A 16,348-nucleotide genomic window follows, 5' to 3' on the forward strand; every position below is an offset into this window, starting at 1 on the left:
TCATGTTATAGTTTTAACAGCTCAAAAAGAGCAACCAAGGAAAACTTTTCCACCACAGTGGTTCCGTCACATCCGTCAGCACAGGGGGCTGCTGCTGTAAAGCAGCTGCTGCTGAAGCCCTCAAGCAAGGGAGCAGCGCAGCAGAAGGGCCTCCCACGCAGGCACACCTCTGGTGACACAGGACTCGGGCTGCACTGATGGGCCTCTCCATTCTGCAGCGCCACGCTGCAGCCCCGTGGCTTCCTCTCAGCCTGCAGCAGGTCAGAGAGATCTGTAAAAATGGTAATCAGATTGCCAGGATGGATGTTGCTGTTCTGGGAGCTAGGCTGCAGGAAAAACCTCCTGTCAAGATGGGACAGACATGACTACAGGTGGGGAAGTGTGGGAGAAAGGATACAGTACCTGTCATGGAAAGGGAAAAAAACCCAAACCCCTTGTGTTTCCTGGGATGGGCAAGGTGTGCTTTTGGCTGGAAGAAGACTGGGGACTTGAGGACCCATTCATGAGGCCAAATAGGGTTCTGGATCATGAGAGATCATGAAGACAGTGGTTTGTGGCTCCTGTTTTTGGGTACAGCCTGCAGTTCACAAAAGGAAAAGTAAAACAGTGTTGTTTCCTGGCAACCTCTGAAATTCTATGTATCTCCTGTGCCAGAAAGGCCCACAGCCATCCTGTGAGGAGGAGGACGGTCAGCATTACATTTTAATGACCAGTCCATGCATTTGGGAGAGCAGAGCCCATCTTGCCTCCAGAGGCTGTTTGTCTTGGAGAGTAATGCTCTTCCAACTGACATGAATTCTCTTATGCAGAGGATTGTATCTACTAAAAGCTAGAAGAGAGCAATTGGGGAAAAATGTCGTGATTATTCATAAAGACCCATTAAAATTTGTTTTTAGTGGTTTAATTCTCCCTTAGTGAGTGTGGTTGTTGGATCCGTGCTTTGTTTTGATTCAGATGGTATCTGCATCAGAGTGAATCATTTGAACAGAAGCCCTGAGCTTTTGAAAAACCACCATTTCTTTAGGGAAGCAGAAAAATAGAGCCAAAATTTAAATTCAGATGATTAAAATAAGCAGTTTAAAAACACCTGCTCAGAAATTCTCATTTATTTTAACTTATTAAAGCAAAAAATGCTGAGTAACAAATCAATCCCTGATCTGTCCCACACCCCATCCTTGCACACAAGCACTACTGAGCTGGTGCTAGACTGGAGAAGTGATCCAGATAAACCTTTTTAATTTTTAAATGGGACATGTGAGTGCTTTTTACCCCCCCTCCATGTTTCCTAGATAGGCTCTCCACCACGCTGTGTCATTTTTCCTAAACGGCAAACCACGGTTCTTTTACAGCTGGCTTGTAGCAGGGGGAGTATTTTGTCTGAGTCACCAGAGCCATCTGTTCTAGGCAAATATTTTAGTGAATGATCTCTCTTTCTTACTTAGACTGCTTTTATTCTTCTGTTTATGTGAAGACAAAGGCAGGGTGGTCTCTCACTGACTCTCTCACCCTCCCTCCATGAGCTGGCATTAAACCATGGCCTCATCCAGCTTCAACACCACCAAACATTACAATGTCTGTGGGCAGATTTTCAAGCTGTGTTTAAACTACGAATTAAAGTTTTAAAAGAAAGGCTTTTTGCTTCCTGGGCAGTTGCAAACAACTTCTCTTCAGTTCCCTGCAGATTGCTCAGGATATCATGTGGGGGTGGGGGCTCCTCAAAATGTTCACCTGCTGTCCCAGCAGCACTTGGATATCACTCAAGGTTCATAGTTGTGTTTCCTTGAAGCAGCAAGTTCCTTCCCTCATTGCAAGGGCATTTGGGTGGTTTCAACTTCATCTCCTTCCCTTGGCTCCCAAATGATGTTTGCTGGTGCTGGTTCGTGGTGGTGTTAGACACTGGGTCTTCACCACCAGCCCTGCCCTTCTCAACAAATATTTGATGTGATATAAGTATGTGATCTGATAAAAACCTTCCATGGAGGCAGTGTAGGAAAACCCTAGAGCAGTTAGTTAGAAATAACATTTCTTCTGAACAGCAATAGACCGGCTGCAGGAAAAGCAGCTGCTCCAGAGACTGCTGCATTTATTGACTTAGCAGTGCTGGGGACTCCACATGTGTTAACGCCACGTGGATGCAGCAGGAAAAGAGAGCCCAGACTTGCAGCTGAAGGCCCCACAGTGACACAGTCCTGGTGGAGACACCACTGCTGCTGTTCTTGCTCAGCCCCTGTGACCTGAGCACACAGAGCCAGCCAGGGGCCTCTCTCCCTGCTTGCACACCAGACCCCAGCACACAGAGGTGGGAGCGTCCTGGGAAGGAGCCAGAGAAAACACTTTTTATTTTCCTGGGCTAGTGTTTGCCCTTGGTTTTACCACTGCTCAAAGCCAGCTCTGCACACAGGGCTTTGGCTTCCCCTTTCTGCAGCACAGCCTGCACTTAAAGACTGAGATGTGTGTGTATGTGCACCTGCTGAGGGGTGGGAAGGCTGGACTTCTGGCTCTCCTCTGCACCCATGGGTGAGTGACACTGCTCTGGGGGCCCAGTGGCCCTCCTGGACAGGCCCTGAGCCCATGCAGGCTCTCCCCACGGTCCCTCTCCCTCCCACTCAGCCAGCAAGGCAAAGCAGCAGGACAAGGTCAGATATGGGTGATTTATCAAATGACTCATTAGCAAGTAATTTTCTGCAATGAACTAAAACACGACAGCTGAGTCACTGCCTCTGTACTGAGGTTTCAGGGGTTTTACACAGCACTGGGTGTAGTCTGTCCATCTGTCCCCGTGCACATGACAGAAGGTCCTGGGCAGATGCAAGGCTGAAAGATGTCCAAAGGAGGATCCTGTATGTCCTCCTTAGAGCTGGCTTGCCCTTGGTGCATGTCTGGCCCAGAGGTGCCAGCTCATTAAATGCCAGACAAAAGTTAATGCACATGCCCCACATCCCCCTGCCAGGAGGATCCAGCATGAGCCAAAGCATTATTGAGTGCACGAGTTCTGCAGCAAATCTGGTACAATTTGGTGGTTGCAAGGGGTCCCTTGGGTTTGAATGGGATTCGCCACCCCCCCCTTACTGGGTGTTTTGGGCCAAGTCTACTGTGCTTACCTATGATATAACCTGAATAATATTTGGTGTGGACATCAGGATAGAGCTGCTTGTGGCTTAGCTTGCAACAGCACCCAGTGCCTGTGGATACAAGCAGCTTTAACACCATGATGGAGTGTACTCACACAAGTATGTACTACATGAAAAGCATCACTGGCTTGCCTGGGTCTGCAGGAGACCCATAACCTACGGACACACAGTTTGAGAACCACTGAATTTCCTAAATAGCTAAAAATTAAAAGAAAACTTTGGACTGGGCTGCATTACTTTTCATGATTCTGCACTGATTTTAGACTTGCCTGGAAGGTGCTCAGTAGCATTTCCCTCTCCCAGCAACACCAGGGTGCCTCCAGTGTCACACCTGACATCTGCTGCTGCTCTCAGAAGCATGACCCCTAAATCTTGACTGCAGTGTCAAAAAGTGATGAAGCTAGAGCTGAGCCTCAGATCCTGGGTTCTTTATGCTGCATGTACACGTACACTTCAAGTGTTTCAGTCGGGGGAGGCTCCACTTGCACCACCGCTTCCTCCACAGGGCTGCTGTAAATATTTGCACTGCCACCAAATGCTGTAGCTGAACTCTGCCCCTACCGGCCAGGCAAAGTCTTTGCATGTTCAGGCACTGGTTCAGGCTGGATCACCTCACTGGCTGAAAGAAGTCTGGGGAATAGGGCTGAGGGTGAAGGAAACTGGTTTACACGAATATGAGTGGTGCCAGTTTAACAACTCTTGAGAGCTGGAGCAACATCGGTGAGAACTGAGAAATACCCAACATCTCCCCAGGCTTATGGCAATTTAAACTGATAAAAGTTTGATGAGCCAGGTGGGAGGGGTGTGTCATTGTCCCCCTCCTTTCAGTGCTCTGGGTAATGGGAGGTGGTTTACCTTTGGTGGCTAGTTATAAAAAGGAAAAAAAAAAAATCTGCTTCAAAATCAGATCTAGTTTGGGAAACACTTTGCTTGGCAAAAGGAAACCATTGGAGGCATCCTTAACATCAAACATTTTGGGGAGTGAGAGCCCATTGAGACAGAGGGACAGAGCCAGGAACTGGGTTAAACCTCTGCAACAAGATACATCTCCAGGCAGGCAGTAGTTCAGTGCCACAAGGCCTGGAGCCTTGGACAAATTCATTTTGGGCAGTCTGGACATGATTTCAGCTTGTGTTTTGCTGTAAGAGCACATTGCCTGACTGTGGCTTAACTTGCATTTAACTCTGTCCATGCTTTGTGCAAGGAAATGATAGCAAGGATTTGTCACACCTGATCAGCATGCAACTACACCTGCAGATGAATAATAAAATTTAAAAAAACCAAACCAACCAAACAAAAAAAAAACACCACAAAAAAAACAAACCAAAACCACCACCACCAAAAAAAAAAAAAAAAAAACCAACCACCAAAACAAACAAAAAAAACCCACCAAAAAACTACTGCTGAACCAGACTGCATAAAATGAGTAAAAAAATAGCCTCAGATGGGCTCTTGACCAAGGAGGAAGAAATGGCACCATTGGTGTCCATCTCCTGCCAAAGAAACAGGGATGCAGACTGTTATTATTTCACCCTTTCCCTACCAAAGCATGGAAAGGGTAAAATAATAAAAAAATAGCAGTAATTAGATAATTGGGATTATGCCTTTCAGCAACACAGTTACTGAATTAATAGAACCTGTTGGGTTTTATTTTGTTAGACCATGAATATACTCCCTGCTCCAGGTAGTGGATGTGGTTCCTCAGCCCACATCAATTGAATTAAACTTGCACCACACAGAAAAGCAGGAGAGCTTTCCAGAAAAGTACTCACAGAACCCTTTTTGACCTGACCAGGGAGAAAACTGTGGGGCCAAGAGCACGAGCCAGGGAGCAGGGAAAAGCAGGAAGCATTATCCTTCATCCTAAGTGGCTCGGTCAGGAGATTCGTACAAGATGCCAGTGCTCACACGGGCACCTGGAAAATAGGGATAAGGCTTGGAGCAGGGGCTGGCAGCAGTGAGGGTGGCAGCACCCTGCAGGGGTGGGGATTCACACCCATTGCAGCTCTGCAGTCCCAGCCTTTGAAGGCATAAACCTTCCATCGGGATTACTGAACTCCCACTGGGGAATTCTTCCCCTTTCCCCTTCCCTATTCCTTTTTTTTCCACTCATGCAGACACCTCCACTGTGCTGCAGGGGATCTTCCCCTCCCTCCAAGTTTAATCTTCTTCACTGGTGTTTTCCCAGGACTGCTGTACCCAGCCCTGGTGCTTTTGGAAGAAGAAAGCAAAGCGCATCAGAAATGGGTGGCTGCTGGCTTCAGCCATTGCATCCCTGTGCTCTGCGTGTTTCCCTAAGGAAAATACTGAGGTTGAGATTTTTCAAGCATTTCAGAGGGATTAGTAGGTCCAACTCCTATTAAAATCACTAGGAACTAGACATGCAGCCAGCTGGGGGAAGAAGAAAAGGAAAAGGACATTCAACACCCAGCTAATGCTGTAGTGATGAATCAACCATACTCCAGCCCCCAAAGGATGAATCAAGTATACCACTAATCCACACTTTTCAGACAACTGAAATTTGCCTTAAAAGTCCATGACTTAGGAATACACTGGGGTTTTTTTCAGTGACATGCAAAGGAAGGGAATCATTCTATTACACATAAATACATAGGAATATTTCCTGTTGGCCTTTAAGGGATCTGCTTGTAAAGATCTTTTCTGACTGTTATTTAATTATAGCAATGATCTGGAGATTTAGAAACCAGGGGCTAGGCCAGGCCAATTTCTCTTGTGGTGAAACTCCACTGAGTGCAAGTGCATTTAGGGCAGGGTAGCAAGAGCAACCCTCCCAGGAAGAACAGAAGTAAGAAATGCCTGGGAGACTTAAATCCCTCTGATGGCTGCCTGGCATGCTGCCTTCTGCCACGTGGCTGGGGCTTTTCCATCAATCCTGCCATCCCCTTTAATGGTGCCTGTTGAAAAGACCCCACAGCTACTGAAGGACCAGCAGCTCACTGTTGGACAAGGAGACGTGCAGGCCATAATAAGCCCAGGGCTCCCGGCAGAGGGCTGGGTTTCTGTCACTCTGCTTTCACACAGGGGTGCTCCAGACCCCTGGCAAACTGATTCATGGGCTCTGGGTGGGAGGCAACTCTGCCTTCCTGTGCAAATTACAGATCTCTGGGTGGATGGTGGAGAAGTGGTATGGGCCAAAACTGGCCTCTGAGGAACAGGGACACCAGGAGAGATGACAGGAGAGATGAGTACCAGCGTGCTGCTGCCACCAGGTCATGACTTGCTGACATGCCCTGGGAGGCTGGCAGAGTTAAAACTCATTAACTAAAAGCAGCATAAGCACAGTAAGACACTGCAGAGCTCTCCATCCCTCCTGCTGTGTACAACTGCTGGAGATCCTGGGAGAAAAACCCTCTTCCCAGGCTGGTACAAGATTTCCTTTCCAAGGGAAGGTTGGCACTGAGAATATTTGCATTTGGTTTTCCTTTCCCCAACTCTGTCTGAATAAAAAAGAATTGCTGAAAGTTTGCAGGCAAATTTCCTCTCTCATGGCATTTTAAATCTCATGGTGTGCCATCAGAACAGACTATGTATCAACCATTTATAGCATAGGAAGCTCAAGGAAGTACAGCGAGTGAGACATATTAGCAAAAAAACCCCCTTCTGGTTAGCTAGGGAGAAATTAGGACCAGAAAAGGTGGAACACTTTGGCTGAGGTTTTACATCTATGAGCACCAGTGACACTGAGGGCTCCTCTCTGTGCCTTGCAGTATCAGGCTTTTAATTAATTTAATTGTCCTTATGACAAGCAATTAAGTGCCAGCCCAAGTGTGTCTTCAAATCTATCTAAACGAAGAGGAAGCTGATGATGTGCAGTAAGGGGGAGGAGGAGGATAATGATGATTCCTGCCCCAAATCGCTCATGGTGCCCAGCTTTATTTGTTTATTTATTTATTTAAAATTACACCAATTCGAAGCTTCCCTTCAGTGCAAGCATTTCAGCACCAACCACCCTGGAGGATCTGGCTGCTCAAAGAGGGGCCTGGCTGGTCAGCAATGAGCCACAGGTGCAGGTCCCTGCCTCAAGGGTCTTGTCAACCCAGCCCCTGTGCAGCAGATGGAAACCCACGAGCTGTGAGGATGTTCACACAGTTGAGCCCCAGGATGAAACAGTGCCCATTTTTTGCCCCAAAGCAGTTGGTTTAATTGAAGCACCTCTCCCTAACCCTGCCAGTCACACGTCCTGAGACCACTGAGCTGACAACCAACGCTGTTTGCCGATTCCACTGAGTTGGGACAGCCTTGTGGGTCATTCTCTGACTCACTCTGCTTTCACCCAAACCACGAAGCTCCTCACCACCATTTGTCAGCCTTCAATCAGGTTGAAAGCGTTTCTTAGTTCTCTGGGGTGCAAGACCTTGGCTTTGGCAAGCTGGTTCAAACTGGTCACCAAATGGTGAAACAAATGACAGAAAAGCACCAGTCTGTGGCTGAAGATGTGGGGTTTGACAAACCACAGCTCTGGAGGGGCCCAGAGCACACCCAAGCCTTCCCTCCACAAACCTGTGAGCATCTGCTGCCCAGGGCTTCCTCTGAGGACACCAGGCCCAGCACAAACACAAGGTTCATTTTGTTTGTATGAACAGCCCCTGTGATTGCCAGCTGGACTAACCTGGACAGGAAGGCATTAACCTCCCCAAGTACCTGCAGCAGCCCTTCTTTTTGTACATCTCACTTGTGCTGGCAAGAAAACCTCTGAGTTCCAATTTGCACTGTGGAAAAGAACCGCCCGCCCAAACTGTCAATCACAAATATGCCATAATAAGCAATTTTAAAAAGGAAAAAATATACAATATAGACACATGCATATAAAATATGCTTCATAGTTGAGACTTCTCCAGTACTTATTAGTTGCTGAATATAGATGTTGTGGGCTGCTGTACCCACTCAGAGCCACCAGCTTTGCTGCTGCCTACTTCACCAACTAATTTCTCCATGGGATGTGCAAATAAGGCCAATTCCTGGCACAGGCATCTGAGGACACAAGAACAGTATTTGGGGGGGGAGTCAAGGTCCAAGGCAGAAGCCCCACAGCTTAGAAATGGGAATGATCTTTTTCCCCCATGCAAGCACAGCAAGATGAAGCCAGGCATTTCCTGGATGCAAGTCTCTGGTTCATCTTCTCTGCTGATGCAAAAAAAAAAAAAATTAAAAAAAATCCCTAGATACTTACATTAACACAAAAAAAGGCACATTTTTTTTTTCCCAGCAGGAGAGGTACAGATGATAGAGGACCAAACTGGGGGTTTGTACTTTGCAAGGGGTCATGTGCAGCAGCCTGTGCCTGTCCCCTCTCTCCAAGAAAGCCAGCTTATCGTGCAGGGACCAGAGGAGCTCAGGCAGGAGCTCCAGCAGGGCTGCACAAATGCAAAACTGTAAAAATACTGTTGTGATCACAAATGCCACCATCTAGAGCACCAGTACCCAGGGAATAATTCCATAATTTTAAATTACTAGTAAGGATGGACTAAGGTGTACTTATATATAGCATGCACACATACACCCATGCAAAAACCAGCAAAATATGCGAACGTCAGAACTGAAACAAAAAAATTCTGTTTTGACTTACAAATGAGAGGTTTTTACTGCTTTTTGGGAACCTTTTCTGCACAAGCAGTGCCACCATTTCACCTTTTGCTTCAAGGTGGAATGGGGCAAAACAGACACCAGAAAATGATGTTGACTGATAAAGGCTGAGATTTTTAGCAGCTTCATTTCCCCAGATGCCAAAGCTGTTTGCTGTTTAGGAGCTTTAGTGGGAGGTGAGTTTACTCTGCTCCCCCTGTCCCCTGAGTGCAGCGGGGCCATGCACCCACATCCTGGCTCCTGGAGAAGAGCAGCTTTTGGGTGAGTGGCCTGCCTGCAGCCCCTCGTGCTGCACAAGGGCTGCTGAGGGGAGCGCAAAGCAGGGAGGATGCTCTGTGTCCCCTTGGGAGGTGACAGGTGGCCTCTGAGTGGCCAGGCTGAGGAAGGAATGCAGCAGAGAAGGATGTGCTCCTGCAAACACAACCAAAGGTGCACTCCCACCAGTTGCATCTGGCAGTGAAATTTTCGAACCACAGAAAAAAGTCCCCCAGGTGTCAGGAGGGAGGAACTGCTGTGCAGAACTTGGCTCCCCATTCAAAGCAAAGCAAACCAAAGTGATGCAGCCCCCAACAAGCAGACCAGGTATGTCTGGGCTGTTTGACACGTGTGTGAGTGTGCTGCCTGGAGTGTTTCAGCACACGCTGCCTGCCTGTGTAGCTGCTGGGGATGGAGGAGGCATTGCCTTGTGTGCAGGAAAGCACAGAGTGCCCCTGCTGTTACAGGACCTGCGCCTGGCATGAGCACAGAGCTCTGCCCATGTCCATTCCTCGGGGTGAAACCCCAGCAGCATAAGGCTGTCGAGAGAGCCAGAAGCTGCCAGTGACAGTGACAGTACTTGCCACTGCCACTGCTGATAATGCCAGAGAAGTAAAAAGGGTGGTTATGAGTTCAGAAGACATGCAGTGACTCTTCTGTGTCCACACAGTCTCCTCATGTCCTTAGGGACCGCCGAGGAAGCAGGGCTATGACGGCTCCTGGCTGCAGCTGCCTCCTTTGAGCAGGAACTGCCAGGTTGTTGTCCTGGTACCCGCCTGGGCCCTGGCTGCTCCAGCTGGAGAGGTGCCAGCCACGCTGGAGAGCTGCCTCCTGCCCCGCAGCAGCCCCGGCTCCCAACACCGACAGCTGCTCCCCACGGTGCACGAGTAAGGAGCACACCACTTGGCTTCAAAACATACAATATACTTTATTGCCTGCTAGATAATCAAAGTGAGGAGTAAACACCATAGCTGGAAAAAGCAGAAAAGGACCAGGAGAAGGAAAAGAATATCCAGTCACCAAACAAGTTATCAGGCAATAAACCATACACAATATAAATAATCTGTTTCCCAAACAACTAAATCTTTATTTTGCTAATGGCCATTATATGGTTAATTATCAGTAGTAAAATCTCTGGATTTCCTTTTCTACACAGCATTAGTAGTAAGAAATATATAAGGGACTCTGCAGAAAGCAATACAAAGGAGTTATATACACAGGCACCTTCTGTGGAGCAAGAACAGAACCTCATCTAATAAGGAAGGGCTATCTACAAACCAGAAGACCATGGTAATACAATATTAGCTCAGACTTAGTTTAGCTGCAGCCTTTCCACAAGGTAGGCTAGCCAACTTATGTATACATATATATTTTAATATAGATATATATAGAGATTTATTATTTTAAAAATAATGTGAACTACCTGTAGTTCCTAGACTAATTTTAAAGAGGCAGTGTACCTTTCTGAAGCTTCATTTCAGGAAGTATATTAAAAATGGTATATAAAAGACTAGCAGACCCAAGCTCACATATTGAGTCCTGATATCTTCCCTCCAGCTTCTTTTTCTAATGCTATAGCTGCCACCTGCATTGACAGCAATGCCTTTAGTCATCTGGATTGCTATTTATGTTGCTGTAATTGCTACCACTAAGTTTACTGGATTATAGTGTTAGTAATTGTCGATTATAAATAGCAATAATGCTGCAGTACACTGTCAAAGCCTGCCGCGTTATGAAGATCTAGTCTGTATGTGCATGCAGAGTTTTGTTGTTTAATCTAAAAGAACATTTCTCAGTCAAAGTGCTTCTCTCCTGTCAGCTCTGCCACGTTTTTCAACCACATGGCAACGGCTCCTCTGTCTTAAGGAAGATGTGATGCCTCTCACCCCACACCAAGTTCTCAGCAGCCTTTCACACAGCACCCATGCATCCAACTTTGTTTTCAGGACATAACCCTTTCCTCTCACATAGCCAGTGTCCTTAAGGCTACTAAATATGACTTATTAAAATTAAAACTATTTGAGGAAATGCTCTTAACACATTTTGGTCAAATCTCCAACTGGGCTATTTGAGCCTCGTGCTCCCCACAGAGGGCAGGGAGCAGAGCGCTGTCTGTTGCTGCTGCCCAAGAGCCAAGCCCAAGCTGCCAGCAGGGGATGAGGAAGGGAGAGACATTCGCAAGGAGCACCGTGAGGACCTGGCAAGGCCCAGGGTGCCTTTTGTGCCTCCCTTTTCCAGTGTGCTCCCTGTTTGTGTCTTGGGGTCCACTGACAAAGGCAAAGTGGGAGCACACACATGCAGACAGGCACCCTTTCCAACGGATTTCCTCCTGAAAACAGGGATGGAGGGACAAGGCCCCTCTTGTAAGCAAGATCACTTTGTTCTCAGCCCAATCCTGGCTGCTAACATGAGATGCTACACCACTTTTGTTGATGACACAGATGTCATTTAACACACTCCCTGCCATGGGAGTTTCTAGAAGCCTCTTCCCAAATCAGAGATCACACCCTAATATGCAGTTGCTCTGCCTCAAGTACCAGTGCTGAGGGTATTCCCCACAGCCTGCCTCATTTCCTGACAACCTGCCAAACCAGGATCTGGCCCGTGGGACTCAGCATGGTCCCACCTGCACAAGTGACCACTCTGCTCCCCTGGACCTCCCAGCCAGGGACATGCCACTGGCAGAAACAACCCCCAGTGGAAGCTCCAACATCTGACCAAAAGCACACAGCACACACTCAACAAAAGCCATCTTTGATAAAGCACAAAATGTGTCAAGAGAAGTGTGGCAGTAAATAAAGTTTCCCCTAATAATTATGACATTTTGATAGGGGAGCTTAAAAATAGGTATTTGAAAGAAGGATGCCCCGATGGAACAGGATGTATTTGCAGTGTTAGAGAAGGAAGGATGGCTAGTACCTATGAGCACACCTACCATGTGCACTCCACCAGGCAAATACATCCTTGCTGAATTTAGCATTGCCCTCTGCACCTCTGATTACAAAACAGTAAAGCTACAAAGTTCCTGATTGGTATTTCATGTGAACTCAGATACAATCTTAGCTATCCAAGCAGCAGGTATCCTTCTTTGTCTCATCCAGGTACCCACTGGGAGCAGGCAGGAAAGTACCACAAGAAGAGGGGTGCACACAAAAGCTGGAAGCTGAGCTTTATGGTGCATGATGTAAATTCTTCTGCCTGTATCAGGAAAGACACTGTGTAGGGACACTGCTTAAAACTCAGTCACTTCAGTCCCTGCACCACCACCTTAGAGCATCACTTCACCTTATTTATGCCCTTAGACTTCGCTTTGCTTTTGACATACACCGAGCAAGCACAACACAAGAGAAATGACTTTTATTTTTGTATTTTGCTAAGAATTTTGTGCATGCAAGGGTAACAGGATCAGTGTTACTTTTCAATTCTGTAATTCCTCTGCAGCTCTACAAAACTCAAAGCACTTGCTGATACTCAACAGCAGGGAAAATGTGGGAAGCACCTTGCTATGCTCAGAAGAAGGGAAAAAAAGAAGTACAAATTTTAAGTGAGAAGAAATTACACTATAAAATCAGCTGAATAGTCATCTGTACTGGCTGCTCTTGTGGTTTTTCACTACTGAGTAACAGGGTGTAATTTGGAAATCATGATCTGGTTGATCTGCTGCGAAGTGCAACTTTTTTTTGTCACTTTTGTCTCCACTGTAACCTGGTTTTGCTTATTCCAGATAGGGTTCCCAGAGGAGAGCAGCACTGAGAAAATCAGGGGCAGCACGAGGGATTAAGAGTCTATCAGAGCAGGAGAGAAACTGTGAAACATGGAAGAAAACACTTTTCCTTCTCCAGGCATCACTAAAGATTATATTGATGGTGAAAGCTGAGGACTACTGAATATGCTGGTTAATTCACAACCGAAGTGCAGCCTGATAGGCATCCACCTGTTTCACAGTTTGTGTGTGACAACAGGAGCAAAAACTCCTAGCACTAAGCCATCCTTGCCAGGTTGATTATTGGGCTTGGGGAAAATAATTTCATCCCTCCCACAAGCTTGGTTTCCCCTTTTATAGTGACAGTTCTTCCAAAAACAAAGCTGTTGAGGGAATTGCATTTTCTAAACTGCTCTGTTGCCCCCCTTTCCTTTTTAGCCATTAATATTTTCTCTCTCAATACTGCCCTTAAAAGTCAGTTTTTGGTCAGCACACAGTTGGCATGGGATTTCATCAAAGGCTCATACTGGAACTGAACAGACCTGGGTCCCCCATCCATCCAAGCTCCTTGCTATACCCATGCCCATAACTGGGGCCAGATGTCACCTGGAGCAAGCATCCATAGGAAGCCTCTGTTTTGTGTCCTGTTGTACCACTTGTTTCAGCTCTTCAACACAGCACCCAGTCCCTTGCTGCTTTGCTGTGACTCCCTGGGTGTCAGTGCCCAGCTCTGTACCACCACATGGAGCAGCTCAATGGGGCCTTGGGGCACCACAGCAAACAATGGGCACTGAACGCCTCCTCTGCCACCACCTGCAGCTGTTCCCTGTGAGACCACAGAGCCCTGGCTGTGCAGGGCCGGTGCTTGGAGCACCCCAGCAGCCTCAGCAGCCCTGGGCAGTGCCACTGGCCACAACTGTGGCTGTGTGGGGCTACAAGGGGTGCCAGGCAATGCAGGAGGCACTAATGCTGCCCAAGCCGGGGGCTTTGCCATTGCCTTCCCCACCTCCAGCTTTGTGTGGCGACGCAGAAGAGCAGGGCTGGTGGGCCTGGAGAAGGGTCCCAGCCCATGCCAGTGTGCCTGGGGTGATCTTTGCCCAGTGCCTGGACCACTAGAGTATTAGAAGTTTGCCAAACCATTTCTTGCAAGCCTGCAACTTCTGGTGAGTACAGCAAACCCCTGCCCTGGCAGCAGGCACAGTGACCAGAAGTCCAGGCAGAGAGCCTCCTGACAAGCCAGAACAGACAGAAAATGAAGGCAACTGCCCAGCCTGCAGTATGTGCTCTCCCCTTCGCTTCCCCATTAGATGCCTATTTGCAGTAATGGGCTCTCAGCATGGTCTGTCCCTCAGAGACTCCTCAATAAACTGTGGCATTGCCCCAGGTAAACTGATGCACAGGCAGCAGGGGAGTGCACAGCTCTTGCAGCACACTGGCCTTGCTCCATTAGTCTCCTAAGCGTTTCAGAATTATTCCACTAGTCCTAGTTTGGAGCTGGAGAGAGGATTGCAGGCACAGCCAAGGGTCTCTGTCTCAAAGCAGAGACCCGGGGATGTCCCGGTCCCTGCACTGCCAACACCATTGCACGCAGCTTTTCCCATGTCTTCCAGGGAGACGCTGGATCAGACCCCAGGCAGGGGTCCTGCTGCAAGCACAGGTGATGCCTTGCTAGCAGCATCCCAGCAGAGGATAATCAGGAAAAAGGCTTGTTTCCAAGGCAGGAGGCAGCGGAGAGAGGACAGCTGTAGGCTAAGGGCAGGCTCTGGCCCCTGCTGGCTCTCCAGCCTCTTGCTGTGGCTGGCACAAGCACTGCCTAACGAAATGGATGCTGTTCTCCTTTGGTTTCCTCCTCGTAATATGGCTTTACTGATGGCCTTGTAGTATTTGAAAAGGGTACCAAGGAAAAAGGCTGGCACGCTGGGTTGGTTTGGGGCTAGGGATTTTTTGGTTTGGTTTTCTGTTTTTTCACTGTCTGAACTCTGGAAAAAAAAAAAAAAATTGAAGGCAACTACTGGATAGAAAACACAGCATGAAGAGAAAGGTCTCTTTGAACCTCTCTGATATGGCTATTAACCATCAACCTGACACATCATTCGAGGAAAGAGGGTTTCAAAGGCATGGAGGAGTCCTGTGGTGAGCAAAGTTGGGTTGGTGCTCCTTGAAAATCTTGTCTCAGATTTTATCTGACCATTATTTCTAAAGTTGCATTTATAAAAACAGTTAAAATGCTCCTCTATCTAATGCCATTAGAGGACACTGTTTTTGTCTCCTATACCCTAAAATTTTGTACTTAGGCACTGGGGGAATAAACCACCCTCAAAAAGACAGTCAAACACTGGAAAAAACAGCATGGGAAATGGTTGATTCTCCACTATTAGAGGCTTTTAAGGACAAGTTCAACACCCACCCATCCACCTGTCAGGTCTGTGCTAAGTATAGCTTAACCTGCCATGGAAATTCTCTAGCTGATGTCTCCAAGTCCCTTTTGGCCCTGTGACTCTGCACCAAGCAAATCCTGCCAAGATCTCATCCTGCCACAACCCAGGATGTGTTTAATATCCTGTCTGGCTGTTTGGTTTTCTGCCTTAGCTTGCTGTTTGTCCAGGAACACACACAAGCACTTCAGACATCCTATTAAGAGTCAGCTTACACCTTCCTCACACACCACCAAAACCCTGTCTATTTATACAGTCACCCTTAAAAAAGATAAAAATGGGGAGCAGCAAACCAAGAAGAACACACAGGAATATTCACCCTGACTTTCAAAAGCTGTCACAGAAAGCTTTCCTTCAGCCTTTTTCAATCTTGAAAAATGTGGACTGATCTGCTGAAAAGTTGGTAACCAACAAGAAATCTCCACACTGACAAGAACCACTGACTCTTTTAAATATCCTTTGCTGGTTCTTGCCCATGGATTGCAGGGGTTGGGCAATCAAAGAGCAGCTGGTTTTTAAAATCTGCTACAAGTAGCCCAAAGAAATTATGTGGTTTACATGAAACATGACTCTGTTTCGAAAAAAAAAAAAAGAAGAAAACAAAGAAAAAAAAAAGAGGAAAACAAAGAAAAAAAAGAAAAAAAAGTCAAACTTGGAGCCTGGGCCATTTTAAAACAGGCACTCACAAACATCAAGACAAAAGACCTTTAGGAAATTGCAACACTACTGCGATGATGATGTGTGACGCTGCATTTCTAACACGAGTGCCCAAAGCTGACCTCCCACTCCCAGCTCCTCTCAGGTGGCTTATGGTGCACAATTAATGCAGCAACATAACAGCAGTCAACCTGCAAGGAGTGAAAGGAAGTGAACAAACAGCAGCAGGTGCAGTGGTCGGCCACGCTCACCTACGGATGGCAGTGGGAATCCATCTGCTCACCATTTCTGCAGTAAGCAATTACTTCAGCAACTTGCTGACCCACTCTCACCATAGAAACACAAGCAGAAAATGCAGAACTTGATTTATGGAGGTGCTGGTCTTTCCTTATAGGCTTGTCTGCACCCTGAGTTAACCCCCCCCCCCCCATTTATAAATTTCACATGGGTGAAAAAAGACTATCTAGTGACAGATTTAATTGTGAAAGTCTGTGGCATCCTTCCTCAATTCCTGTTTCTTGATGAAAGCAGTGTTCAGTAACAATAACAAGAGGATAAAAATG

This window comes from Coloeus monedula (assembly GCF_965178545.1).
Source record: "Coloeus monedula genome assembly, chromosome: 3".
Classification (NCBI taxonomy): Eukaryota; Metazoa; Chordata; class Aves; order Passeriformes; family Corvidae; genus Coloeus; species Coloeus monedula.